This window comes from Pinus tabuliformis, chromosome J, assembly GCF_031772625.1.
Source record: "Pinus tabuliformis cultivar Carrire ecotype Pingquan chromosome J, CPIR1, whole genome shotgun sequence".
Taxonomy (NCBI): domain Eukaryota; kingdom Viridiplantae; phylum Streptophyta; class Pinopsida; order Pinales; family Pinaceae; genus Pinus; species Pinus tabuliformis.
In genome coordinates, this window is record NC_142295.1 from 603,843,883 (window position 1) to 603,871,010 (window position 27,128).

Sequence of the window (27,128 nt, forward strand, 5' to 3'; positions counted from 1 at the left end):
GAGTTTGGACATGTGGCACAGTCATTCCTCAAGGTGTCAATGCCCAGGAAGCTTTGAAAATGACACTTGGATCAAGGAATTCGACTGGTGATGAGTAAGAGGGTCTAGGTCTCCAAGTGGAAGCAAGAACCTCCAAGTGGACTCAAGAACTGAAGAATAACTGAAGTGAGAGAGGACACTAGTCAACTCTCAAGCTGACTCATCCTTTCTCCAAAAATCCTATATATAGATCTCTCTCATGAGGTCTAAGGAGGCTGGAATCTGGTGAATGTAAGGAAGTGCTGTTGGTTTGAGTTTAGAACTATTGGGTGATTTGCTTTGAAGGAGGTGAAGAGGAGATTTCTTTCTGCTGGGAAGGTGATGCTGGATTGGGCCTCTTATGGTTGTATCACTTCCTGAACTTTACTTCTTCCATTAATAAAGCATTTGAGGTTCTTCTATATACATGTGTTTCAATGATGTATTGTTATGCTTGTGTATTTGATTTATTCTAATCCTTAAATCAATTATGAATGTATGCTTCTTATAGTTTCCCTTTCTTGCCATTTTGCAGGATCTTGGCGTAGCTAGGCCAGTGAAAGAGCAAGGAGCTGGGAGCAAGCAGCAAGGAGAGAAGATTGGATCAACCATTAGCGAAAGACATCGGTTAGTGGATCTCTTTCTCCCCTTTTTTACTTTCATAAAGAAGAAATCTTAGATAGCTTTGCTTTTGATTGTTGCTGAGGTACTATCACCCTTAGAGTGGGATAGGGTCATTCCGTATTGGATACTTTTCCCAACAACAAATTGGCGACTCCGCTGGGGATCGTATCTTGTTGGTTGTTTGTGTTTTTGCTATTCATTTCCTAAACACAGGGAGTACCGAATCGAACTGCATTTGGATCTTTCAAATGCAAAGTAGAGGGCAGCTACTCTAGCTCAGTTTCTGGGCATGTTTATGATTTGAAGAGCTGATCCACAAGGACTCTGAACAGCTCTTAGTGATAGGTTTTCATCCTCCTTTTCACCCTTTAGTGTGTACTTGATTGATAGCTTTTGATTTGGCCAAAAACTGTTGATTTTTTAGCAATCTGTAACCCGTAAACCAAGAGAAATGAGAGTTTCTCTCTTCATTGAAGGCACTGTGAAGGCAGTCTGCATTTCATCACAGGTCTCGAAGGGGCTACCTGCGCTGAATGTCAAACTGACAGTGTTCTACCTGCGCTGAACCAGTTTTGCCTTGTGCAACTGGGGTTCTCTGCTTTCTATTGCCCTGTTTTCATCATTGTTTTTGCAGCCTGTTATCAGTCAATGTACCTATCTGAAACCACCTTTCCTTGCCACTATTCCACCTCGGTTGTATAAAGAAACTGTATTTGTTCTTTGTGTATTTCTTACATCATTTGCAGTTTCCCATAACAAAAGTGAACTAGTCTTGCTGTGACCTCTTAGATCTAGACCCGTGATAAGTGTCGTTCTGATCTTAAGAGTTAGTTTGTTTGTTGTTCATAGTTGATTGAGCTTTTTCTTTCGTCATATGGTTTGAATTTATGTATTTCTAGTGTTAAAACAAGTAAATCTTAAGGTGTCTTTTGATTTTGGACAAAAGCTTGTTTGCTTTCACTTGAAATTGAATTCAAAGTTATACAACAACTTTCTTTTTGTAGTACATCAACATTAAGAAAGAGAAAAGAAATACCTGCATTGTGCATGCGCATTTTGACAGCTTGCATGTTGATTTAGGAAAAAGTGAATTAGTGTGTGCTCTATGATCTGTGTGAAAAGATGATGTCTTTCTTTTCCCTCAGTAGTTAAGATTTTCATAAGTTGAAAGATTGAAAAGCTTGCTTATCATCTTAGACTGCATTTAGGAGTTGTAACATACATCTCGTGGTGATCCATAAAGGCAAACTGCTAAACAAGATCAACTTAAAATAAATTGAATTTACATAACAACGCTTTGAAACATAACGCAAACACATAGAGGTCTAAGCTAGAGACGTGTTCCGGCGTCATTAAACGTGATATCTTAGCGTTGAGTGGTTGGGTGATTCCTCCACGGTGAAGCGATAAGTATCAATACGGACTTGTGCTCCCACGTACCGTCGCGTATATATTGGGAGACCCCTATAGGAACAAAGCCTTTATCCATAGGAAGTCGTGTCGGCCGCCCTACTGATCGCAATGCAGTTAACACAACATTCACGAAGATCGACCACTTGTACCGTAAAACGTATTCTGTGGTTTTGCAAAAAGTTTGGCACACCCTCTGCCTAGATCTCCAGAGTAGTTTCTTTTGGCCTTTTTCAAACTCTATAACTGAAAAATTCCATCCGAGCATTTGTCACTTCGGGCTCGTTAAAACATCGAAGGAGACTAGAGTCATCTTTAGCTTTTTCTCGACTCTTAAAAAGTGAAAAAGCAAGTTGTGTCTAAAAGCGTCGTTATAAAATTTATTTTAAACGGAACATAATCACCTCCTATTCCTGCGTTGATCTGTAGGTTGAGAACATGGAATGCCCCAACCAAGGAATTCCACATGATGGAAATCCTAGTCCTTTCTCCTCTTGGGGAGAAGTTGGTGCACCCCACATGGCCACATTGTCGCTTCCAGGACTGGCGATTGGCCTGCCAATATGGCTATTCTCAACCAATGTAGTTCAGAACACCATGGTTCCTGAACAGTCGAGTCAACAGTTAGATCAGTCTAGAGCTGCCCTCCAGCCTTCTACTTCCTATAACTCTTCCTCCAATCCTTCATCTTCGCAAGGTAGAGCCGGCAAAAGCCAAGCTCCCATGGAGGAAAAGGAGAAGAAGAAGAGAGAGAAGAAGAAGAAGGAGCCTAAGGCGACTGGGGGCAAGCAAAAGACATCTGACAAAAATCCACACATAGCACAGACCGGGCCTAAATTGCCATGTGTCATATGTAGAGGAGACCACTTCCATAGAGATTGTCCCTGTATTCCCCGGATACTAAGGGACTGGTCCCCTCGTTTGCACAATTCGGGAGCATCAACCTCTGATAGCCATGTTGAATGCTTACCGTCAACTAGCGAAAGTGAAGGTTCAAGACAAAGAGGGGGAGCAAGATCCCCCTGCAGACTATGTGAAGGCGATCACGCCATCCACCGTTGTCCCTTCTTAGATGAAGCAAAGAGAGTTTTGGAAGATCGTCTGGTTTCACCGTTGAGACTTCCTCCTGGATACAAAAAACTCTTGCCAAGTCCTTCGTTGGTTGAAAATACAACTGGCCCGCTCGAGTGGTCAGCTGAAGCGTCAGTCATTGAAAATGAACCTACTGAATCCAGACCGGACGAAAGTCCAAAGGTCGAAACGCCAGTTGACCCGGTTCTTCCTTCAGAAGTTTCATCGTCAAATGACACCGTCACTGAAGATTCATCTTCAAATGACACCCTCACCGAAGAGAATAAGGATGACACCATCCAGATTCTTTTCATCAACACAGACTCTCATGAGAATCAGGGCAATGCGCCCATTCCTTTATCGCAGGAAGGAACATCGTCAGGGTCATATCCGGCCGTGTATTCGGTCCCACCACCAAGCAACCTGGTTGTGTCCTTTGATTGGAACCAACTAGGCAGACCCCGGTTGCCAGCCAGTATACCATTTAGAATCATAGTCCAAATATACAGAATGGTAATGGCTGGCACTATCATTGATGAAGGGGCATCTGTGAGTATCCTTTCCTCTATTGCTTGGAAAGCACTCGATTCCTCGGCGCTTTTGCCTGAGATAAGAAATCTATCGGGTTTCGATAAAGGAACCAGTCGACCATTAGGGATCCTCCCCAATGTGCCTGTAACATTGAAAGGGAAGACCGTTCAAATGAACGTGATGGTCGTTCAAGGACCCTTGGAGCAATAGTCTCCTCACTCTTTAGAGTAATGTGTTTTCCACACGAAGGAAGAATGGTCAAGCTCGTAGACCAACTTTCATTTCCGGGATCACGCATCGCAAATAGTCACATACCAACCCTGAATGGTCTACTCAATCAAGAAATGTCTCCACCCCCAGTCCTTCTTCCCGATGAGTGCGAGTGATTCAGAAAGATGGGACTGGAACCCAGGGGGCATGCATCCTGGTTTGCTTCGGGCAGAGAAAACCCTGGGTATAAGGTAGAATTTCCGCGAGAGAATATGACTAGTCTGTACCCCGTCCGTGGATGGAAGAGGGGTTGTTCTGGGATAGGATTCTTTTGTCAAAGTTACGTGTTTGACAAGAGTCATTCACCCTTGTCTATTTCGGTAGACAGTGCCCAAGAAATGTTTTGTTTGAAAGATTAACGAGACAATCTTTGGGTAACCAGAAAGAGGCAAGCCTCCCTCAATAACACAAACGTTTTGTCTTTGAGTAGTGTTCTTCTCTTGTCGCAAGTAGCTGCTCTCTTGTCGCAAGTAGTTGTTCTCTTGCGATCTTGCGAAAGATCTGTTAAAACTTGGGCTGACGAGAAGACAAGTATCGCATAAGACCCGTTAAAAATAACGAGAAGACAAGTATCGTTAACATTAGACTGGCAAGATGACAAGTAGCTGTGAACACCCAAAGAAAAGCAGAGGTGGGAAGGAGGAGGGGCAACCTTGAAATTGTATTTTATACCTGGGGGCATGCGACCCTTTTGGAGTGCAAGCAAAGAGCGGTTATTTAATTGTTTTTTGGATTAGCCGTTCCCGAACTTGCATAAAGAAAGGATATGGAGTAAAGCTTAGTGAAGATGAAACTCCTTAAAAAATAGAGATCTCACAGGAGACATTTCTTATCTTATGACTGGTATATCGAGCAGTTTTAGCATAAAGTTCATGCTCGTTAAAAAATAAACGCAAGATCCGAGCAATTTTAACGCGGTCTTCATGCTCGTTAAAAAATAAATAAAAGCAGTGAGCAATGTTTCCTCCAGAGTTTAAGCTCATTTTTAAATAAAAAATGAACCTATCCCGGTAAATAACCACTGTGATTGTAAATTTAACAGCCATAAAAAGCCTTGGTCTTGTTTGCACCTGCCACCTCCACTTTCATTTGGCCGATCGTTCACCTCCATATGTTTGTTTACCCATTTTGAGGAACAGCTGCGAAGAGTGATTTCACCTAGCCATCCTTGTGACACTGCCGTGATTGGAAAATTCCAACCTGTACCTGGAATCTGCTGCTATCCCTGTTTATCACTCGTTCCTCAAAAGACGAGTCTTCTTTGAGCTCTTTTCAACTGACTCGTAAAATATGAAAAGATTGCCGAGTTTTGGCCTTCCAGCTCGTTAAAAAGACCGGAAGAGCTATCCCTCCTCTAGATTTTAATCTTTTTGGACCTGAGGGATTATTGCACAAAAAGGTCGAGCGCTTGTTTTATTCGGCTCGTTAAAGTTATCGAAAATTCATCCCTTCTGTATTGTTTTATACTTTTTCGGACTTAAGGGATTAGATGACGAAAAAGGAATTTTGGAGTTAACTTTCTGTACCTTTTCAGACTCTCTAAAAATGAAAAGGACCGAGTTTTCCTTGTCGTTAGACTCGTTAAAATGATTAAATAGCGACAAACTTGTCTTTAGACGAGAACGAGTTTCCCTATCGCTAGGCTCGTTAAAACATAGCGATGGGCTTGCCCGAAGGGCAAGTTATAGAACAAGCATATGTTATCCTCCTCAAGCTTGACAAAAATAAAGAGGTACTGGTCAGAAATGACTGGGGAAAAATTGGGAGAACCTCAAAGCTTTAATGGTAGCAAGTCACTCTTGAACATGACACTTTTCCTCCGTATCACATCGGGTTGGGTTGTTTCATTCACCGGTCTCATCACCATGGTCTCGCCAAACCATCCACATTTGGGGTAATGCTACTGATCCATCGCATCAGTGTCGTTATATGTTCAAGAGATGTTGTTCAGAAAGAGTCAACCGTGTCCCATCCACTGCCATACATTATCCTTCATCCATCCATGATCGCCACCCTGAATCATATGTCACAGATTGTTTTCACCTCCATTAAAATCATTAACTCCGTGTCGTGTCACTGATGTGGGATTCATTAAGGCCCTCCTTTGACGGATCGCTTCTTGTCGAATTCAGCTCATTATCCAAGAAGTTGATCTAGGAACACCCCCCCCAGTACTTTGAGGCTTGCATGCATCAATGGCAAGTTTCTCACTTCCGGTGACAGGTATACATCAATGACCTTCGACCAGAAGATTTTGCGTGGTGTTCGACGCCAAGTCCTATATTCACACCACGTGAATTGTACTGCAGTACCTTGAGGGTCATTATCATTATCGGTGATTCCTCTCGCGCTTGTTAACAGTTTACATCATTGACCGGTAATCAAGTGATGTCTTTCCATGTTCGACTTCAGCGTAATTCTCACATGGATCGACTTGTACTTAGAGTGAAGATCGAACGAGTTTGAAGACCCCGGATCTAGTTTCATCCATCCGGGCTGCGATAAATATTCAGGAAATATAAAGACATTTGACATGTACATCATTTCAGCAGATGATCATCCTACTCAAAGGATGATAATTTCAGCAGAAAATTATCAGTCTACCATCAGACGATCGTCTGTTCTATGTACCAAAATGAATTTATAAAGCTGAGCATGGGAATGCCCGCCTCAGCTAGATCATGAAAGCAGAATGAAAAATAATGTATTGTATTGTATTTTATTACAGGTCACCTCTCAACGATTGAATGAACTTCGGATCCTCCTGATAAAGCATTTCACCCGATAAACGACCTCATACTTTAGGGGGCAACTGTTATAGACATTTTTGTGCCTTACAGCATGAAGCATGAAATGTCCATAATCTAAGGGATCCAAAGTCCCTAAACATGTTGTTCCTACCCCTAGAGGAACAAGGTCAGCAAACCACAGCACTGAATAAAAGTTCTCCACCTGAAAACACTCAAAAACAAGGCAATTCTGGATCATGTCAACTGCTCCACTGAGCATCTGCGCTGAATGTCAAGTGCTCCACTGTCTACCTGCGCTGAATGTCAACTGCAAAGAAGGCTACCTGCGCTGGGCGAGTTTGGACATGTGGCACAGTCATTTCTCGAGGTGTCAATGCCCAGGAAGCTTCCAAAATGACACTTGGATCAAGGAATTCGACTGGTGATGAGTAAGAGGGTCTAGGTCTCCAAGTGGAAGCAAGAACCTCCAAGTGGACTCAAGAACTGAAGAATAACTGAAGTGAGAGAGGACACTAGTTAGCTCTCAAGCTGACTCATCCTTTCTCCAAAAATCCTATATATAGATCTCTCTCATGAGGTCTAAGGAGGCTGGAATCTGGTGAATGTAAGGAAGTGCTGTTGGTTTGAGTTTAGATCTATTGGGTGATTTGCTTTGAAGGAGGTGAAGAGGAGATTTCTTTCTGCTGGGAAGGTGATGCTGGATTGGGCCTCTTATGGTTGTATCACTTCCTGAACTTTACTTCTTCCATTAATAAAGCATTTGAGGTTCTTCTATATACATGTGTTTCAATGATGTATTGTTATGCTTGTGTATTTGATTTATTCTAATCCTTAAATCAATTATGAATGTATGCTTCTTGTAGTTTCCCTTTCTTGCCATTTTGCAGGATCTTGGCGTAGCTGGGCCAGTGAAAGAGCAAGGAGCTGGGAGCAAGTAGCAAGGAGAGAAGATTGGATCAACCATTAGCGAAAGACATCGGTTAGTGGATCTCTTTCTCCCCTTTTTTACTTTCATAAAGAAGAAATCTTAGATAGCTTTGCTTTTGATTGTTGCTGAGGTACTATCACCCTTAGAGTGGGATAGGGTCATTCCGTATTGGATACTTTTCCCAACAACACTCCCTCCCATCAATTCCTACAGGGCTAGCTAGGGTCATTCTCTGTCAACTTTTACAGTAGGCTTTTGTCATTGTATGGTCCTCTCCCTTCCTGGGTGTGAGACCCTCCCTCCTGATCTCCCTGCCCCAGGAATTCATAAGCACTTCTATATTGTTTATGTTAGTGTTACAGGAGGTTTTGGTTTCCTTTTTAACAGACTTATGCATGTTCCATCTCAGATATCCTATTTTCCTACTGAAATTAATCCTGGGCCTAACGAGGATGGGGAGCATAGGAACTACATACCAACTTGCAAGTCTGATGTCGCTTTCATCCACAGTCTGGATCTTCGCTCTTCGGCCACCTTTCCTCTCACCAACTCTTCTCGCTGTCGTCTGCATGCATTTAGCTACATCCTGATTTCTGTTAAGTTTTATTCCCCTCCCCCTCCAGTCCCTTGCCTTTACTGCCACCTGTCTGGCATTATTACCTGTGCAGATCCCTACACCATCCTCTCGGGATGCTGCCCCTCTGTCCTTACTACCATCTCCTCTCATTAATTCGCACTTTCTCCCAGCTGCTCTTGCCATGTACGTGTTGTCCTTGTCCTGCCACTTGCTAACATTCTTCTGCCTGCCCCCCTGCTCACTGCCCTACCCTCTTCTCTGTCATTCTCATCCGTCACCGCCCTCATACTCTCGAGAGTTGTACCTTCTCTGCCCTGCTCCATCACCTACCAGCTTACCTGTCTACTCACTTCATTCCCCACATCTATCCTTTCCCCCACTTGTCCTCTTCCTCCCCCTTCCTGGTCACGTCTCCCCAGTCTCTCTAGATTTCCTATGATGTTCCCCAATCTGGGGTTCCTCTCTCCTCCTTTGTCTTGTTCGAGGAGTTGCACTAAGTTTTCCATCTCCTCCATCTGGAATAACTCTTCCTCACTTGCATCCAGAGTTCTTCCTCCATGCCTGCACCCCCAGTTTGCCAGGTTGTCTATTGGTTCATTGCCTTTCCTTCTCACATGGGTGGGAAGGATGTAGTCTATTTGTCTTATGAGTTTTCCAATGTCCTGCACTAGCCAGGAAGTTCTCTAGCTATGACTAATTTTCTCTGATTAGGTTCCTTGTTGTAGCTATTTAACTATATCAATTACCATTTTCGAGTCTCTTTCAACCTGTAGATTTTGGTATTTCCCCCTTATGGAAATTTCCAACCCTTTTTCTAGTGCATGGAGCTCTATTTGATTGTTTGTAGTGTTACCGCAGTCCATCACATAGATTCTAAGAGTCCTTCCCCTGTCGTCTCTGAATACTCCACTAGTCCTTGCCTCGCTTGGGTTCCCTTTCGCAGCCCCGTCAAAGTTTAACTTAATAAACCCCTGTTGAGGACTTTTGAAGTGGTTGGCCTCCTTTGCCTCATTGTTTTGGTGTATCTTGGTTGTCTTGTGCGTCATGCTTGGCTTTAGGTTTAGGCGTATCATTATTTTTGTTTCTATTGGGTCAGTTTTCCAATCCTCCTCGTACCACCTCTCGGTAAGAATGGTCTCTCTGATATTTTGTATAATTTGGTTCCATATCTCTATTCTTGCTCTACCTTCCTCCTTGAATATCAGGTGGTTTCTCTCTTTCCAAATATTCCATAGAACAAAGCCTAGCAAGAGTCTCCATGCCCTGTTCAAGATCATGTTCTAGTAAGGTTTTTTCCTCCAGTTCTCTATCGTTGTTTTCATGCTATTTATATTTCTGTCGCTGATTTCAAGTATTTGTGGATGTTGTTTCCACAGGTTTACGTTAACTTTGCAGGCATTAGTTAGATGCTCTATGGTGTCTTCTTGTTCTCTTCAGAGGGCACATCTCGATGGGTCTTGCATTCCCTTTTTTCTTAGTTGGTCCCCTGCTAGTGCTCTCCCATGGCTCAGGATCGAGCTAAAGAATGCTACCTTCAACCATGTTTTTTTTCCATATACTTTTCCATATTTTCTATTTCTGGATGTCTGTTGCATCCTGCTTTTAATTGGTAGCCTTCTCCTATTGTGAACATAGCTTTGATTCTATGGCCCCATCTTAGAGTATCCATCCCTTCTTTGATCGCTACTTTCCTTGTTTCCATTTCCTTTTCATAGATTTCCCATTGGAGTGTTGCTGGTGCTTCTAGCTAGTTTTCCTATTGTTTCCACTTTCTCCAATATTCGTTAGATTCTGGGCACCAGTACTTTTGTACTGTGTCGCCCTCATTTAGGCTAGTGAATTGGTGGATTTCTTTGAGATGCGGCTAGTTGTTGAGTTTTTCTCTCTATTGCCACGCATCTTCCCAAAAGTTGGCTTTATCCCCTCCTCTGACTTCCCAAAAACTGTGCTCCCTAATCAGATCCCTATTGGCACTGGCCAAATTCCATATTGCAGAGCCTTTCTTCTCATTTTGACTTCTCAGCTTTCCTTCTGGAGACCTGGGCATCTCATATTTTCTCTCCCATAGTTTTTTCCATAGGTCTTCCCCTCCCTATGTCCATCTCCACCACAACTTTGCCCCCATTACCTGGTTCAAGATGTATGGATCTCTAAGACCAAGTCCTCCTTCTTTTAGGGATTTACTTAGCCAGCTCCAGGATAGGAGCACCCATTTCTTTGTCTTGCTAGACCCTTATTGTTAAAATTGGCAACTAGGGAAAAACTTCATGTGGGTCATATTATTCATGGCTGATAATATTTTTATTAGATTCCTCTCATCAAGCGGTGTAGGATTGATATAAAGATCATCCAATTCCGATAAGTATTCATGGAGATATGAATTTATTTTGATTATGGAATTATTATCAAGCCGACCTACAACTCATGTAGGCTCAGAAGCCCAACAGTCGCATCTATTCACCCACCAACGTTGTGTATAAATATAAGAGGACTTTTCCTCAGTTGGACTCACTCATCTCATCACATCACTCTCTCTCTACTGTGCAGATATGAGTCTCTTCTCTACTGCGTTGAAATGGGTCTCTCTCTCTCACACATGTGAAGCTGGAAGCTGTTGAATTTGAAGCTGCAACTGCAGAAGTAAATATTGACTTGCGTGGCCTAGAAGATCTCCTCTTTGGAACTGCGCTGTAGGTTCATCTAAATCTCCTTTGAAAGCCGCAACTTTTGGTGGTGGAATGAAGTCAATCCGACGAACGGTTTGCAAGATATCGACCGCCCTAGTTTGAAGCCGGAAACTGCTGAAACTGAAGCTGCAACTGTAGAAGTAAAGATTGACTTGCATGGCCTAGAATATATTCTCATCTGAACTATGCTGTAGGTTCATCTGAACCTCCTCTGGAAGCCGAAACTTTTGGTGGTGGAATGAAGTCAATCCGACGAACGGTTTGCAAGATATCGACTGCCCTAGTTTGAAGCCGGAAATTGCTAAAATTGAAGCTGCAACTACAGAAGTAAAGATTGACTTGCGTGGCCTAGAATATCTCCTCATCTGAACTGCGATGTAGGTTCATCTGAACCTCCTCTGGAAGTTGAAACTTTTGGTGGTGGAATGAAGTCAATCCGACGGTCGGTTTGTGAGATATCGTCTGCCCTAGTTTGATAATGAAGCCGCTAATGCTGATGCTGTTGATCTAGGGTTTGCTACTGCTGATATGAATCAGATTTATTGTACTATTTCTCTCTGCTGAATTATTAAAGATAAAAGAAGATTTGATCAAAGGGTTTCCCCACACATTGTGGGGTTTGTCCCTGGCTAGCTGCCACATCTTGTGTCTCTTGTCTTGGCTTGTTTTATGTCGATTGTTTAATGTTCTATCTGCACTTTACTTTATGTACATGTGATTGCTAATCAGTGGAATATAATAAGAAAAAAAAGTAAACTGTTATAAGCATAGAACATACCATAACTTAACATGGTATCAGGGCTGAGGTGAAGACAAAGCCCGAGCAAGAGCAATCATTGAAGAGAAGATTGGCAAGGCTATCCTAAAAGAACTATGGGGTCCTCAACACTCTTTCCTGCCGAAGACAAGCTCCGTGAGTAAGCTGACTATCACGGATGGAAGATGTCTATCGATCTAACCCTTGAAGATCAAGGAGTGCTGGACCATGTAAGAGGCAATATTGTTGAGCCTTCATCAAATGCATCAGCTGCTGCCTGGAACAAATGGAAAAATGGAGAAGTCAAAACAAAGAAGATCATCCGGGACTCTATCGACAAGCGCTTGGTGGCCTACATCTCTGATCTAGACACCTCCAAGGAAATCTACGACAGACTAGTGAGTTTATTTAAAGTTAATGATGCAAATCAAGTTTTGTTTCTTAGAAATAAGTTGAGGGAAATCAAGAAGGGTAAAGATGAAAGTATGCAAGCATACTTCTTAAGAATCACTGAGATCAAGAATGATCTCCTACCTATTGGGGAAACCATTACTGACAGAGAAATGGCACTCACAACTCTCGGAGGATTACCATCTGAATGGTATATGTTCAGGACTACTCTTCTGAACAATAATGTAATTCCTAGTTTCGAGGAATTAATGGCTAGATGCATTCAAGAACAAACAAGGGTAGAAGAGCAGGAAATGCCCTTGCCTAAAGGTCCTCCTGCTGCTTTTTCTTCTCATGCTAAGAAAAGAAATAATTCTGGGTCTAAATCAAAAGGAAAGGCTGGACCTAAGGGTGGAAGAAAAGGATGATGTTACATCTGCGATAAAGCAGGTCACTATGCAAGGGAGTGCCCTGATAGAAAGGACTCACACCGGGACAATGATCAAAATCCCTCTAATGGCAAATCAAAGGAATGACAAATTCAACAGCAAAGGTAAGAGGAGAGCTGGGGATCGAGGAAGAGGACAACCATTCAAGAAGGCTAGAAAGTCCAGGATGTATTAAATGCACCTGACCTCAAAAAGAACCTAGTGTCCATCTCGGCAATGGAAGACAAAGGCTACAAGGTAACCTTAAGCAATGGCAAGGTATGTATATGGAAATGCCTTTACTCTTGGATTTAGTGTTGATTCATCATATCAGGTCGATGGAAGTCCGCTAGGTGTCATGTCTTGTGACACATCTCTTCAGTCCGAACTTTGGCATCAGAGGTTTGCCCACCTTCATTACAAAGCTCTACTTGGTGTAAAACAAATGGTGACAGGGATGCCCGAATTCCAAGTAGAGAAAGAAGGTGTATGTCCGGGATGTGTCGAAGGAAAGCTCAAAAGGGGACCATTCCCCTCAAGCCAAAGCAAGACCTCCGATGTATTACAGTTGGTTCACTTAGGCATATCTGAGGCTGGCATTAAGAGGGAGACTACTACACCACATACTCTTGAGCAGAATGGTGTGGCAAGAAGGAAGAACCACACAATGATGGAAGTTGTCCGGGCCATGCTACATGATCAAAGACTTCCAAAGTTTCTATGGGCTGAAACTACAATCACCGTCGTATATGTACAAAATTGATGCCCTCATCAAGCATTGGGTTCCTAAACTCCTGAAGAAATGTTCACCACCGGTCAAAGGGAAGTCGTGATTAGTCATGATGTCACCTTTGACAAAGATATGGCTCTCAGCAAGGTGGACAATCTGCTGACTTTGAGTAGCTCTTAAGAAGCTGACATCAGGGAACCGAAAGAAAAGGATGATGAATCAATGTCTGATGTAGAAGAACCCATGGATATGATTGATCCTCATTCACATGAGCCTTACTCTTCTAGGAAGAGGCCTTCATGGCTTAGGGGGATACTTGATGATGCTGAAGGACATGCTGCACCCTGAGGAACCTTCCATCAAAGTAAGAAACTTAACAGGTATCAGGGATACCTGACCATCATGAGCACGATCATACAAAATGAACCTTCATCATTCTCAGATGTCATCAAGAATTAACTATGGAAGGATGCTATGACCATAGAATATGAGTCTATTATGGAGAATGATGTCTGGGAAGTAGTTCCCAGACCCTGAACAAGACAATTGTTACTTCAAAATGGCTTTACAAGATAAAGCATGCAGCAAATAGAAGTATGGAAAGGTATAAGGTTCATTTTGTTGCTCGTGGTTTATCCCAGAAGGGAGGTATAGACTATGATATTTGCACCTGTTGCCAGATATACGACCATGCGCTTGATCTTAGCCCATGTGGCTTCACAAGGATGGAACCTACATCAGATGGATGTTAATACTGAGTTCTTGCATGGTTCTATCAAAGAAGAGGTCTATGTGGAGCAACCTGAAGGATTTGAGATTTATGATTGAAAATCTCATGTATGCAGGTTGAAGAAGGCTCTCTATGGGCTGAAGCAAGCACCCTGAGCATGGTATGAGAGGATCGATAGCTACTTGATGAAGCTAGGATTCACTAGGAGTGAAGCTGATCCTAACCTTCACTTTAAGGTTGAAGATGACAAGCCTCTCATACTGGTGTTGTATGTGGATGACCTCTTTCTAACAGGTGCAAACCCTCTCATTCACAAATGTAAGAGGGAGATTGCTTCTGAATTTGAAATGAAGGACCAAGGACTTGAAGTGTGGCAGAAGCCAAGGGAAATTTTCCTATCTCAAGGAAAATATGTGGTAAATATATTGGAAAGATTCGGTATGATGGACTGCAAGCCTGTGACTACCTCGAGGATCTTAACTTTTAGAAGTTATATGGTAACTTGATGTCAGACTAGACTTGGGAAATGCCTCTGAGTTTCAAAAACTCATTCGCATTGATGTTCTTGGTGAACCTCCGTCCGAACATATGTTTTGCAGTTAGCATTGTGAGCTCATATTTGGTTGAGCCTCACTGGATTGATGCCAAGAATCTTCTGAGATGTCTTCAGGACACAATCTCTCATGGATTAAGATACACTGCCGAAGATGTGAGACTACTTGGATATACTGATGTTGATTGGGCAGGCAATGTGGTGGACCGTAAGAGCACTTCCGGGTACTGTTTCACCTTGGGATCTTCTTTGATATCCTGGATGAGCAGGAAGCAGAAGTCGGTAGCTTTGAGCACTGCCGAAGTAGGATATATTGTTGCTAGCATAATCTCGTGTGAGGCAGTCTGGTTGCGAAAGCTCTTCAGTGAGCTGTTTGGATTTACATTGGATACCACCGTGATTCTCTGTAACAACCAGAGGTGGGATTCGATAATTGAGGAATCCTGTATTCGTCAATTGCTCTAGCAGATAGACATCATCTGGGATATGGTAAGTTGATGATGTACAGGTTGATACACCTTGTCAAAACCCCAAGGAAAGATCTAATCTGTGATTTTCCAAAATGACTTGGAGTCGGCAAGAAACCTTTGTACAAGGGTCCTGCATGTTGCATACATTGAGCTCTGGGAGCTCTAAGGGCTTGCGATTCCTATTGGAGCAACATATGACCACAGGGTGACTCACCCTCCCCTGGTGGTGCACACTGGAACAAGATGATTTGCTCTCTTGTGGGACAAGATGATTCGCTCTCTTGTGGAACAGGATGATTCGCTCTCCTGTGTAGCAGGATGATTAGTTCTCCTGTGAGGCTTGGATTGATGTGTTCTTCATGGCAGCCTGGATTGATGTGTTCTCCACGGCGATTGTAGCAGGATTGATGTGTTCTCCATGGAAATTGTAGCAGGATTGATGTGTTCTCCTGTGAGGCCTGGATTGATGTGTTCTCCATGGCAATTGTAGCAGGATTGATGTGTTCTCCTGTGAGGACAAGATTGATTAGTTCTCCTGTCGAGGCATCCTACCCATGCAGTCTGGGACTCATGGGAAGTACCTCTCATCTGATCAATGAGCAGGGAAATGAAGTTAGGGACCATAGTAGTACCGATGGATGCATCGTTGTAACTACCGTACTCCCTACGCTAGGATGACCTCCATTGATCTGGGATCAATGACACTGGTTTGGGACCAGTGGTAGGAGTTGTACCATACTATGACGCTGACTTCGGGTCGGTTGAGACTGGTCTGGGATCAGTGGTACATACTCTGAGACTGACTTTGAGTCAGCGGATGATGATATTGGTCTGGGACCATTGGAGTTGTACTCACTATGACGCTGACTTTGGGTTGGTTGAGACTGGTCTGGGACCAGTGGTACATACTCTGAGACTGAATTTGAGTTAGTATGATACATCCTCGATCATTTCTTCTTCTTCATAATTCGGACAAAAGCAGAGCAGAATAGAACAATGTAAGAGCAGAGCAGAACAGAGCAAAACAGTACAGATCAGTTTAGGCAGAACAAGACAAAGCAGAACAGGCAGAATAGAGCAGTGCAGGGCGAGGGTCAGGCTATACAGGGTAGTGCATTTGATGGATGAATAGTAACGATCGATAGACAGATTGCAGATGAAGTTCTCCATGGTTGAGAGGGAGTGTTAAAATTGGCAACCATGGCAAAACTTCATGTGGGTCATCTTATTCATGGTTGATAATATTTTTATTAGATTCCTCTCGTCGAGAGGTGTAGGATTGATATAAAGATCATCCAATTCCGATAAGTATTCATGGAGATATGAATTTATTTTGATTATGGAATTATTATCAAGCCGACCTACAACTCATGTAGGCTCAGAAGCCCAACAGTCGCATCTATTCACCCACCAACATTGTGTATAAATATAAGAGGACTTTTCCTCATTTGGACTCACTCTTCTCATCACATCTCTCTCTCTCTCTACTGCGCAGATATGAGTCTCTTCTCTACTGCGCTGAAATGGGTCTCTCTCTCTCACACATGTGAAGCCGGAAGCTGTTGAATTTGAAGCTGCAACTGCAGAAGTAAAGATTGACTTGCGTGGCCTAGAATATCTCCTCTTTGGAACTGTGTTGTAGGTTCATCTGAATCTCCTTTGAAAGCCGCAACTTTTGGTGGTGGAATGAAGTCAATCCGAGGAACGGTTTGCAAGATATCGACCGCCCTAGTTTGAAGCCGGAATCTGCTGAAACTGAAGCTGCAACTGCAAAAGTAAAGATTGACTTTCGTGGCCTAGAAGATCTCCTCATCTGAACTACACTATAGGTTCATATGAACCTCCTCTGGAAGCCAAAACTTTTGGTGGTGGAATGAAGTCAATCTAACGAACGGTTTTCAAGATATTGACTGCCCTAGTTTGAAGCCGGAAACTGCTGAAACTGAAGCTGCAACTACAGAAGTAAAGATTGACTTGCGTGGCCTAGAAGATCTCCTCATATGAACTGCGCTATAGGATCATCTGAACCTCCTCTGGAAGCCGAAACTTTTGGTGGTGGAATGAAGTCAATCCGACGGTCGGTTTGTGAGATATCGTCTGCCCTATTTTGATAATGAAGCCGCTAATGTTGATGCTACTGATCTAGGGTTTGCTACTGCTGATATGAATCAGATTTATTGTACTATTTCTCTCTGCTGAATTATTGAAGATAAAAGAAGATTTGATCAAAGGGTTTCCCCACACATTGTGGGGTTTGTCCCTGGCTAGCCGCCACATCTTGTGTCTCTTGTCTTGGCTTGTTTTCTATCGATTGTTTAATGTTCTATCTGCACTTTACTTTATGTACATGTGATTGCTAATCGGTGGAATATAATAAGAAAAAGAAGTAAACTATTATAAGCATAGAACATACCATAACTTAACACTTGCCATAGGAATTTTTTAAACATATCTACCATTTTTTGGTAGATTGTTTTAGGTGTGACTTGGCTGGTAAGTTGATATATCGGGATGGATTGAAGCACCGATTTTAAAAGAATGATGCGTCTCAGGATATTCAACACCCTGAATGTCCAGTTTTGCATTCTCTGTTGAATCTTTCCCATTAGGGTACTCTAGTTGGCCACTCTGTTTTGCTGGTCATTTAATAGGATGCCTAAATACTTAGTAGGGAAATTCCCAATTCTAAATCCCATGGTTCTTGCTAGGAAGGCTTGGGAGGAAGCTTGGGTATTGAAGAAATAAATTTCCGATTTCTCTTTACTTATCTCTGTCCCAGAGGCCCCTGTGAAATCTGTGAGAATTTCCATTATCTTTTTTGCTTCTTTGAGTGTTGCCTGTCCATATAGCATGACGTCATCGACAAATTGTTGGTGGGTTAGAGGGAGGTCATTTCCCCATAGTCTTAGGCCCTTCAGTTGTTCGCTGTTAACTTTAGCTTTTATCAGTCTTCCTAGTCCATCCACTGTGAGGATAAACAGGAACAGGGATAGAGGGTCGCCTTGCTTGAGCCCTCTCGACGCATTGAAAGCTTCTGTAGGTGACTTGTTTAGTAGTACTGATAGAACTAGCATGGTTATCATTGACATTACCCAACTTATCCACCTGTTATCGAAGCCGAATGCCTTTAAGATTTTTTGGAGGTATCCCCAATTTAGTCTGTCATAAGCTTTGGCTAAGTCTAATTTTATCAGCATCCCTTTGGTTTTTGAATTTTTCAATGAGTGAATTGCTTCTTGTGCTACCACTATGCCATCTATTATTTGTCTGCCTTTGAAAAACCCTGTCTGCTCCTGGGATATCAACTCTGGTAGTATTGGTTTTAGTCGATTCACCATAATTGTAGCTAATATTTTGTATATAACATTGCAGAGCGCTATAGGTCAGAATCCTTGTGGTTCTTCCAAGTTCTCCGTCTTTGGTATCAGGGCTAGGAATGTAGCGTTCAAGGCCGGATGCATTTTTTTGGTGCATCTGGATTCTTCTACTGCATTCACTATGTCTTGGCTCATGAAGTTCCACATAGCTTGATAAAATTCTGAAGTGAATCCATCAGGCCCAGGTGCTTTATTCTTTGCCATCTTTTTTATTACCTCCTCCACCTCCGCTTTCATTATGACTCTTAGGAGAGCCAAATTCTGATCTCTAGTTACTAGTTTAGGGATATGTTGACTAATTTTACCAATGTCATCCTCCCTTCTGATATTGGGTTCTGTCAGGAGCTCTTTAAAATGCTGTACCAGCAGATTCTCCATTTCAACTTTCTGAGTTAGCCTATTGCCTTGGTGGTCCCTTAGGGAGAAGATTTTGTTTTGTTGTCTATGTTGTACCATTGCCTTATGGAAGAATTTCATGTTTCTTTCTCCTTCTTTTAGCCATTGGATTCTCGATTTTTGTTTCCATAGGATTTCCTCTTGTTTTCTTCTTTCTTCCAGATTATTTAGCACCAGTCCTTCCTCTTTTGCCAGCTCTTCACTTCTTCCTTCATCTATGATTTTATATTGTATTTGTTTCTTCTTTATCTGGAGTTTTTCTTATTCCTTATGAATGTTTCCAAATTCTTCCTTGTTCCACTTCTTTATCCTTCCTTTTAAATATTTTAATTTGAGTTGGATGGTGTGCATTTTATTTCTTCCTTCCATCCCAGTCTCAGTCCCCTTCCACCAATTCTTGATTTTATCAATAAATATGGGTTCTCTTAGCCAGAAAGCCTCAAACCTAAAGGGTCTATTCTGGTTTCGCTGATTCATAGCTATTTTTAATTTAATGGGCCAGTGGTCTGACCCTAAACACAGTAGGGTTGTTTCTTCATAGAAGATATCTTTCCAATGAAGTGTTCTGTTGCTAAGAATCTATCTAACCTGGGTGCTATTTGTCTGCGCCCTCCTCTTCGATTGTTCCATGTATATTTTCCATTTATGGTTGGGATATTAACCATTTTTATTTCTTCTTGAAGGTCCTTGAACCTCTCCATATCTGGATCTTCTCTTTGTAGTCTTCCTTTCTTCTCATCTCTGGGTGTTCTCATGTTAAAGTCCCTTGCTATCATCCACAGTTTCTCCTCAGGAAGGTTTCCAAGCTATTGTAGTTGGAGGAGGAAGCTTCCTCTTTCCACTGGGGTATGAGGGCCATATACTGCAAAGACTAGAAACCATTCTCTATTCCCAATTAGCAGAAATATTCCCGTGAGTATTATTTTCATGCCTATCCAATAATCTGTTGTGATTTCTGTAGGGTTCCATAGTATTTCTATGCCTCTCACACTTCCTTTCTCATCTATGTACATGCATTCATATTTTGGTTTTATTTTATTTAGGATTTCCTTCATTTTCCTTCCTAAGATTTTTGTTTCCTATAACAACATTAGTTGACGTTTTTCCTTTCTTAACCTTTCTACTAAGTGTCTCTGTTTTCCTTTCCTATTAAGGCATTATATATTCCAAGATGTAACTATCATTGGGGTGCTTGGCCGGTTTTGCGAAATACTGCCGATAGTGGTACTACTCTCCCTGTATTCACTAACATTTCTCCCATGATCTGTATCAATTCCTATAGGTTTCTTCAACCTCTTTCCTTTCTGACTTTTGCTTTTCTCTGATGGTATTGACTGTTACCCTATTGAAGGCCTAGTTTTTCTACCATTCCCATTTTCCCTTGTCCCTATTTCACTTGTACTATTGAAATTTTTCTCTGTATAGTCTTTTTTGCTCTTCTGGAATGAATCTTTCATCCAGGTGTCTCCACTCATTTAGTAGTTTCCACAATACTTCTTCTCCTCTGCTTGTATCAATTTCCATTATTGTGTTATCCATCTTCTCCCTCTCTTCCTTTTCCTCCTTCTCTGTCAGTTCGCTTTGTGCCTTCCTCTTGGGTTTTGATTTGCCTTGGCTTGTGCTACTTTCCTTTCCTTTTTCCCCCTGATAGTCCATTGTTTGGGTCTCGTTGTTATCTTCTTCTTCTTCTTGTAGGATTTCAAAATTGTTTGTATTACTTGGCTGGGCTTGTTGTTCTTTCTTTCCTTCATTGGTGTTCTCTCTTGTTTGTCTTCTTTTGCTTTTTACTTCTTGAAACCCTTCCTTGTCTTCTTGGTTTTTTCTCTGTTGTTTATTCTTGCGCTCCTCTTCTTCTATATTGAGTGGGCATTCCTTAAATAGATGTCCATACTCATGACATCTTCTGCATCTGAATGGAATATGTTCATAGTCAAGGGTTTGTTGCCATACCTCTTCGTGATACTCTAGCTCGACTGTGTCTGGAATAGGGTCAGCTATATTCATGTAAACACAAATTCTAGCGTATGAGGTGTATCTTCCTTTTTTTTTCATTTCTACTATTTTAACAAAACTTCCTATTGTGTTTCCTATGCCCTCTAGGATCTCTGGATCCTAGAAGTCCATTGGAAGCCTGAATAACCTAACCCATACTGGGGCTGCCAAGAATTTTTCCTTGTCTGGGTTATAACATTCTTCCCAGCATCCAATGGACAATCCAACATTATAATGAAAGTAAGGGAAATATTTAAACACTTTTTCTTTATCTTGCAGGTTCGAGAATATTATCGTGAAGAAGACTCTTGCTCCCAGCTTTAGTTCAATGTGGCCTTGGGGTTGCCATTTTTGTTGGATCCATTTGGTGAGGTCCTTTTCTGTTGGCCATACTCCAATGAACTTGCATATGAGCACATGGTCTTTCATGTAGCTTCTGTATCACTCCAGTTTGTTCATCAGGATTATGAATCTTGGTTTCTCTATTGCACATGGTAAACACTTGCCTCTGCTGCCTGCCTGCCATCATGCTCCAAGGACAGGTCTTGGTTTTCTTGTTTCTCCTGCCTGGTTGCTGGTGTTCTGGCCTTCTCCTGCCATCGGGTCTCAATAGGAGGGGATCTCTCCCTTCCTCTCGTCTTCTATCATTTCTTCTAGTTCTTATTTTCTATGTCTATCACTTGGTGTAGTTTGTGGTTCTTCCTCGCACCAGCTAACTCATGGCCGCCTGACCATTAGGGTCGCAAAGAAATTTTTTAAATGTCGTGTATTTTAACAAGTCCTAAAAAGAATGCTTATCATATTAGTTGCATTCTATGAATTGAAAATACATCGCATGGTGAACCTTGAAAGGAAAATTCTTAATCAAGATCAACTTAAAATTAACATCAATTAACCCAATGGAGCATTGTCATCTAACGCAAAACATTTAGAGGTTCTAGGCTAGAGACATGTTTCGGTGTCATAAAACATAGCGGCTATCACTAACTTGTCTGCAATACATCCTGAGTGTGATATCTCATTCCATGTATGTGAGTATATCGTAGCTCGTCCATGTACCTTTGGGTATTTAGGGCAGTGTTACTGTACATAAAGTATATGGGAATGTTCTCACTGTGCAGTTTTGCATTAGAAAACGCTAATACAGATTGTGCCTCCATGTAATTTTGGGTATATATGGGAGGACAACACTAGATTTCTATCCATCTTTAGGTAAATGAGTTGGCCACCTTGTACACTGGGATACACCGAACACAACATTTGGGGAGATTGCCTATCGTACTTCTTGGTTCGGCAGGAGGTATTCTGCAGTTCATAGTTGCTTGGTAAACCTTTTCCCTAGCTTACCCCTTTTTGTTTATTTCTTTTTTTTAATAAAATCAATCGATAATTGTGGAGGAAAATCAACCCTTACCCTGTCGTTTGAGGAGAGCAGCAAGTAAGCCACCTTTACCACCCGAAGCTGCACCTATTTGGTCAAAGTGGTCTCATTTGATAGGATCCAGTACTTCACAAGCATCTGGTTCTTCATATGAATTACCAGAAACGCTTATACTGGTAAGTACTGTGACCCCACATACTTCTACGGTTACTGGTACATCTGTTACTGAAGTGGAATCTCCACAATTACTTGAGGAAACTAGAACTAAATCTAGTGAAATGGTAACCCAAGTTGTTCAACAACAAGTTGATTCTCAATCCAATGTTGTTCAACAAGAAATTACTTCTGAACCTAAATCTATTCGACCAGAATTGGATCCTGAACCCATCATTATTCAATCAAAAGTTACTTTTGAACTAGAAGTTGTTCATGAAGCGCAACCTGAACTTGTTCTTTTACCATAACATTTGGATCTTGAGGTGGAACAATAAGAAGTTGTTACCTTACCAAACGAAGATCGACCAGTAGATCCTCAGACATCTGTAACTGTCAAGACCTCCTATTTACCTCAGCAACAACCAAAAATCTATTACGGACCAGATGATGAAATTCTTCCACTTGGTTTGATTTCAATAGAAGAGGAACTTGAGGTAGAATCACCCAGAACTCCATTCCATTTTGGAACTGGACTTTATCTGATCCTTATACTCCTCATTTTACTACTCCTTTTGCTCTTGATTACTTTCAGACACCTATTGATTCATTAGAAAACTTATTTGGACATTTGACTATGGCAGAGTCAACATCCCAGACCGTGCCATCTGTTACAGCTACAGCAAAATCTTCTATCACAACCTCTTCGATGTTTACTACAACACCTGAGTCACACTTGTATGGTATCCGTCCATCCCATTGGGTTACCAATCTTTATCGGGAATCCACTCTGGTGTCACTTCTAGCCTTTGGTCTTCACCAATGTCCTCTACTAGAATTTTATCAAGTTCCTCATTTACAAGTACCGAACAGCTGGACCCATCAAGTTCACATCAAGCTGGTTCATCTGGTTACCATCCTATGTATCCGCTTAACACTGGACTACCCCCATATGGAGAACAATATGCATATTCTCATTATCCTCCATATTCTGGGGGGAAACCGTATGTCGGTATACTGTCATCTTTAGGTCAACCTAGAATGACTGTTTGTCAATGGCAGCCAACCATGCCCATTCAACCTAGGCTTGTGTATCCATCACAACCTACGCAATATGTCTCATCCATACCTAAAACACCTGTTGTTACAACTGTGTCATAGTCACAACCCCAGATTGTTGTATCACAACCTGTGCAAGCTGGCCCTTCAACCTCGGACCCCCAAGTTTCAGGTATATAGATTCAGCCTTCTCAAGCAGTTTTACAACAACCACTTATGTTTGGAGTCCAACAACTTCAGGATAGTTTACCTTTTACTGGAATGACTTAGACTTACATTGGTTTAGTGTATTCACAACCTGGTCAACCTTATATTGGTGGGCAACAACAACTGTTAAATCAACAATTGTTGTACCAACAACAAAAACAGTTGCTTCAATAGCCTTGGCAGCCCCAATATCAACAAGAAAAATTCCAGCAATGCCAACCTCAACATGGACTTGGACAACAATCTCATGTTGGGTCTGGTCAGCAACAAGTTTATCTAGGCCCTGGTCAACAAGCCTATGCTGGGTTGCGACAACAACAAATTTACGCTAGTACACAACAACAACCTTACGCTAGATTTGCTCAACAAACTTACCCTTATCAAGGTTACTAGCAGAAAATGCCTTATGCTGGTATGCAAAGGCCTATTTCCTACGCAATCCCATATTACCCTAGATATGCTCAACCTAACCTCAATAAACAGTTGCCTTTCATTGTGACACTTGAGTTACCAGATCTAAATCCTCTCACCAATGACCCAATTCTTTATGCACCTTGATGGTCGGTGATTCCTCATAAGTTACCTTCCAATATTCTGAAGTTCAATAGAAATCCTGGAGAATACCCATCCAACCATGTCATGACTTTTCATTTATGGTGTTCATTGAACTCCTTGAATGATGATTATGTTAGACTCCGTCTTTTTTAGAGAATGCTTACTGGTCTAGCTACAAAGTGGTACATCGAATTACCACGAGCTTCTTTCAATAACTTCACTACCTTAGCTACCACATTTTTAACCCACTTCCAGCTACCCATACAATATGAGACTGGAACAAAAATATTAACCAACTTTGAAAAGACTACTGCTACCCATATCTATGATCATATTCATGAGTGGCATCATTGTCATCGAATGGTTAAAACTTTTTTTCCTAATCAGCTTCTAGCTGAGTGGTTTATAAAATCCTTGCTGCCATCTATCGCTGAGGATGTGGCGAGAGGTCGAGTTGTCATAGAAGAGAAAGTAATTGTTCGTGCCCAATATTTGGACTTGATTTATGCACAGTCTAGCATGCCCTATGACAAGATCCTGAATGCACCCCGACCAGCTTCCACTGTTCCTCCTCCACCATCGAGTAAGGACTCTCATGCTAGTGACGTGTGATTGGTTCTTCGAGCACACAAACAGCAGGTAGACCATCTGGTCAAACACTTACCATTACCAATCAAACTACAAATACACCTAATAACACTCTTACTTCCAAAATCAATGTCGTGTCATCTGAAAAGGGCAAGAATGAAAAGCAACTAAGAGGTAAGAAAAAGGGGAAAAACAAGAAGAAACAAAATAATTTCCCTCAAGAGAAATCATCTGATTTCTCGTCTTTGGCTAGGAAACCTTGTTATCTGTGTTTTATCTATAACAATGAGCATTTTACGCGAGATTATTCACACCAGTTCAAAGTCTCAAAGCTTTTGAAGACTTCTAATACATCAGTGGCATTGACTGATCCTTTTCCAAACCGAAGACAAATATGGTTACTACAGACCAAGATTCCACTTCCCAAGTGCTTATGCTATCTGCCTCTAAGCAAAAAGATGATGTTTTGGTGTCAAAATGAAGTAAAGATTATGGAAATGAACAGTCATCATCGAATAACCAGGTTGATCGTCCTAACCCTTTGACTACAACTTCAAATGATCCTATTCCACCACCTATTGCACCAAAGTTAACAGTAAAACCGCCTAAGGGAGTGGTACATAAATTGACATTTAACCCTCAAGCTCGAGCAACACAGAACTATAACATAGTAGAAGATTTGGCTTAGTCACCTTCTGCTATGTCAACGCTTGAGGTGCTACAAAATTGTCCCTCCCAGAAGCAGGCTTTGTTGTCAACAATTGGTGGAATCGATCCTATGGATTCCAATCTTGTGGTTTTCAACCATGCGGGTTATACACCACAGTTACCAGCACAATTGGCATTCCTGATTCAAGTAAATGCTCTCAATAAACTTGTTCACTAAACTATTATTGACGAGGGGGAATCTACTTGTATTATGTTAATGAGCTGCTGAAAAACACTTGGTTCACTAACATTTTCATGTTCACCAACAACGTTAAAAGATTTCAATGGACGCACATATATGCCTTGTGGGATTTTGAGTAATCTAAAAATTGAACTAGGAGGAAAAAATGTAATGGTTGAAGTTGAGGTAGTTGACAGACCCCTTGACTACAACATTTTTCTAGGAAAACCATGGGTTTATGTCATGGTTGATGTGCTTTCAACATACTTTCGTATGATTGCATTTCCTCATAAAGGTGGAATCACAATTATTGACCAACTCGCATTCTTTGCCTCTAGTTCATAGGTTACTGGAAGCATTCTGTTGGTACACGGACCCCCGCTATCTCTCCAAAACATTGGTGTAGGTCTCTTTAAAGACACTTCTCTAATGGGTACTTTTTTAATACCACCACCATCAAATTTGGTAGAAGTGGCAAAAGTTGAGACTTGCAACATGATATCTTCCACTTCATATGACTTAAGGAGGATTACCAATAGTTTTGAAGTTGGTAGTAGTAATGAAATCATGCTGCTAAGACCTATTGAGCTAGCATAACAATCAATCTTTCTAGCTTGTGCAGTAAACCCAAATCCATTTTCATCAATGTATTAGTAGATCGTTCATTAGAATTTGGAACTTCTTCAGATACTTTTTCACGTATATTTTCTACTGATGAAGGAATCGTCCAATCAATGATGATGGAAGGAGAACCATGGGAGGATTATCATCATCATTCCCATCTTCCAGATCACATCGAATATTATTCAAATGAACTTAATCATCCTTCAGCTGTTGATTTTCTTTCAAATTATGTTTTCATAGATACAGCAGATTCTGAGTGAAACTTGTCAAATATTGAAGAAATCATTTTTGTAGATATTTCGACCAAACCTAATGTTGTAGAGAACATTCATGTCAGTAAATCTTGTTCTCAATTAGAACATGATATTTACCGTGCTCTTTTTAGTGAATTTCGATATATATTTGCATGGTCATATGAGGAGATGCCAGGTATAGACTCTAGTATAGTTGAACATGACATGAAAATGTATCTTGATGTCAAACCAATACGATAATGCCTTCGACATGTTCATCCAAAGAAGGTTGCTGCCATTAAGGCAGAAGTTGAAAAACTTTTCCATGCTGGTTTCATTTACCCTGTTCCCCTTACTAACTAGGTTTCCAATATTGTTCTTCTCATGAAGAAACAAGGAACAATACAAGTGTGCGTCGATTATAGGGATGTAAATCAGGATTTTCCAAAAGACAATTATCCCACTCCCTTTATCGACCAGATTATTGATGAATGTCCTAGATGTGAAATATTCTCATTTATGGATGGATTTTCTAGCTACAATCAAATCAATATCAGCCCATAGGACCAATCTAAAACTGCTTTTATTTGTCCATGGGGAACATTTTCTTATCGGAAACTCCCATTTGGTTTGAAGAACACAGGGGCCACATTTTAGAGGGTAATGAATTATGCCTTCCATGACATCAAACATATTTTTCAACCTTACCTTGACAATTTACCTTCTCATTCACGAAAGCAGACTGATCAC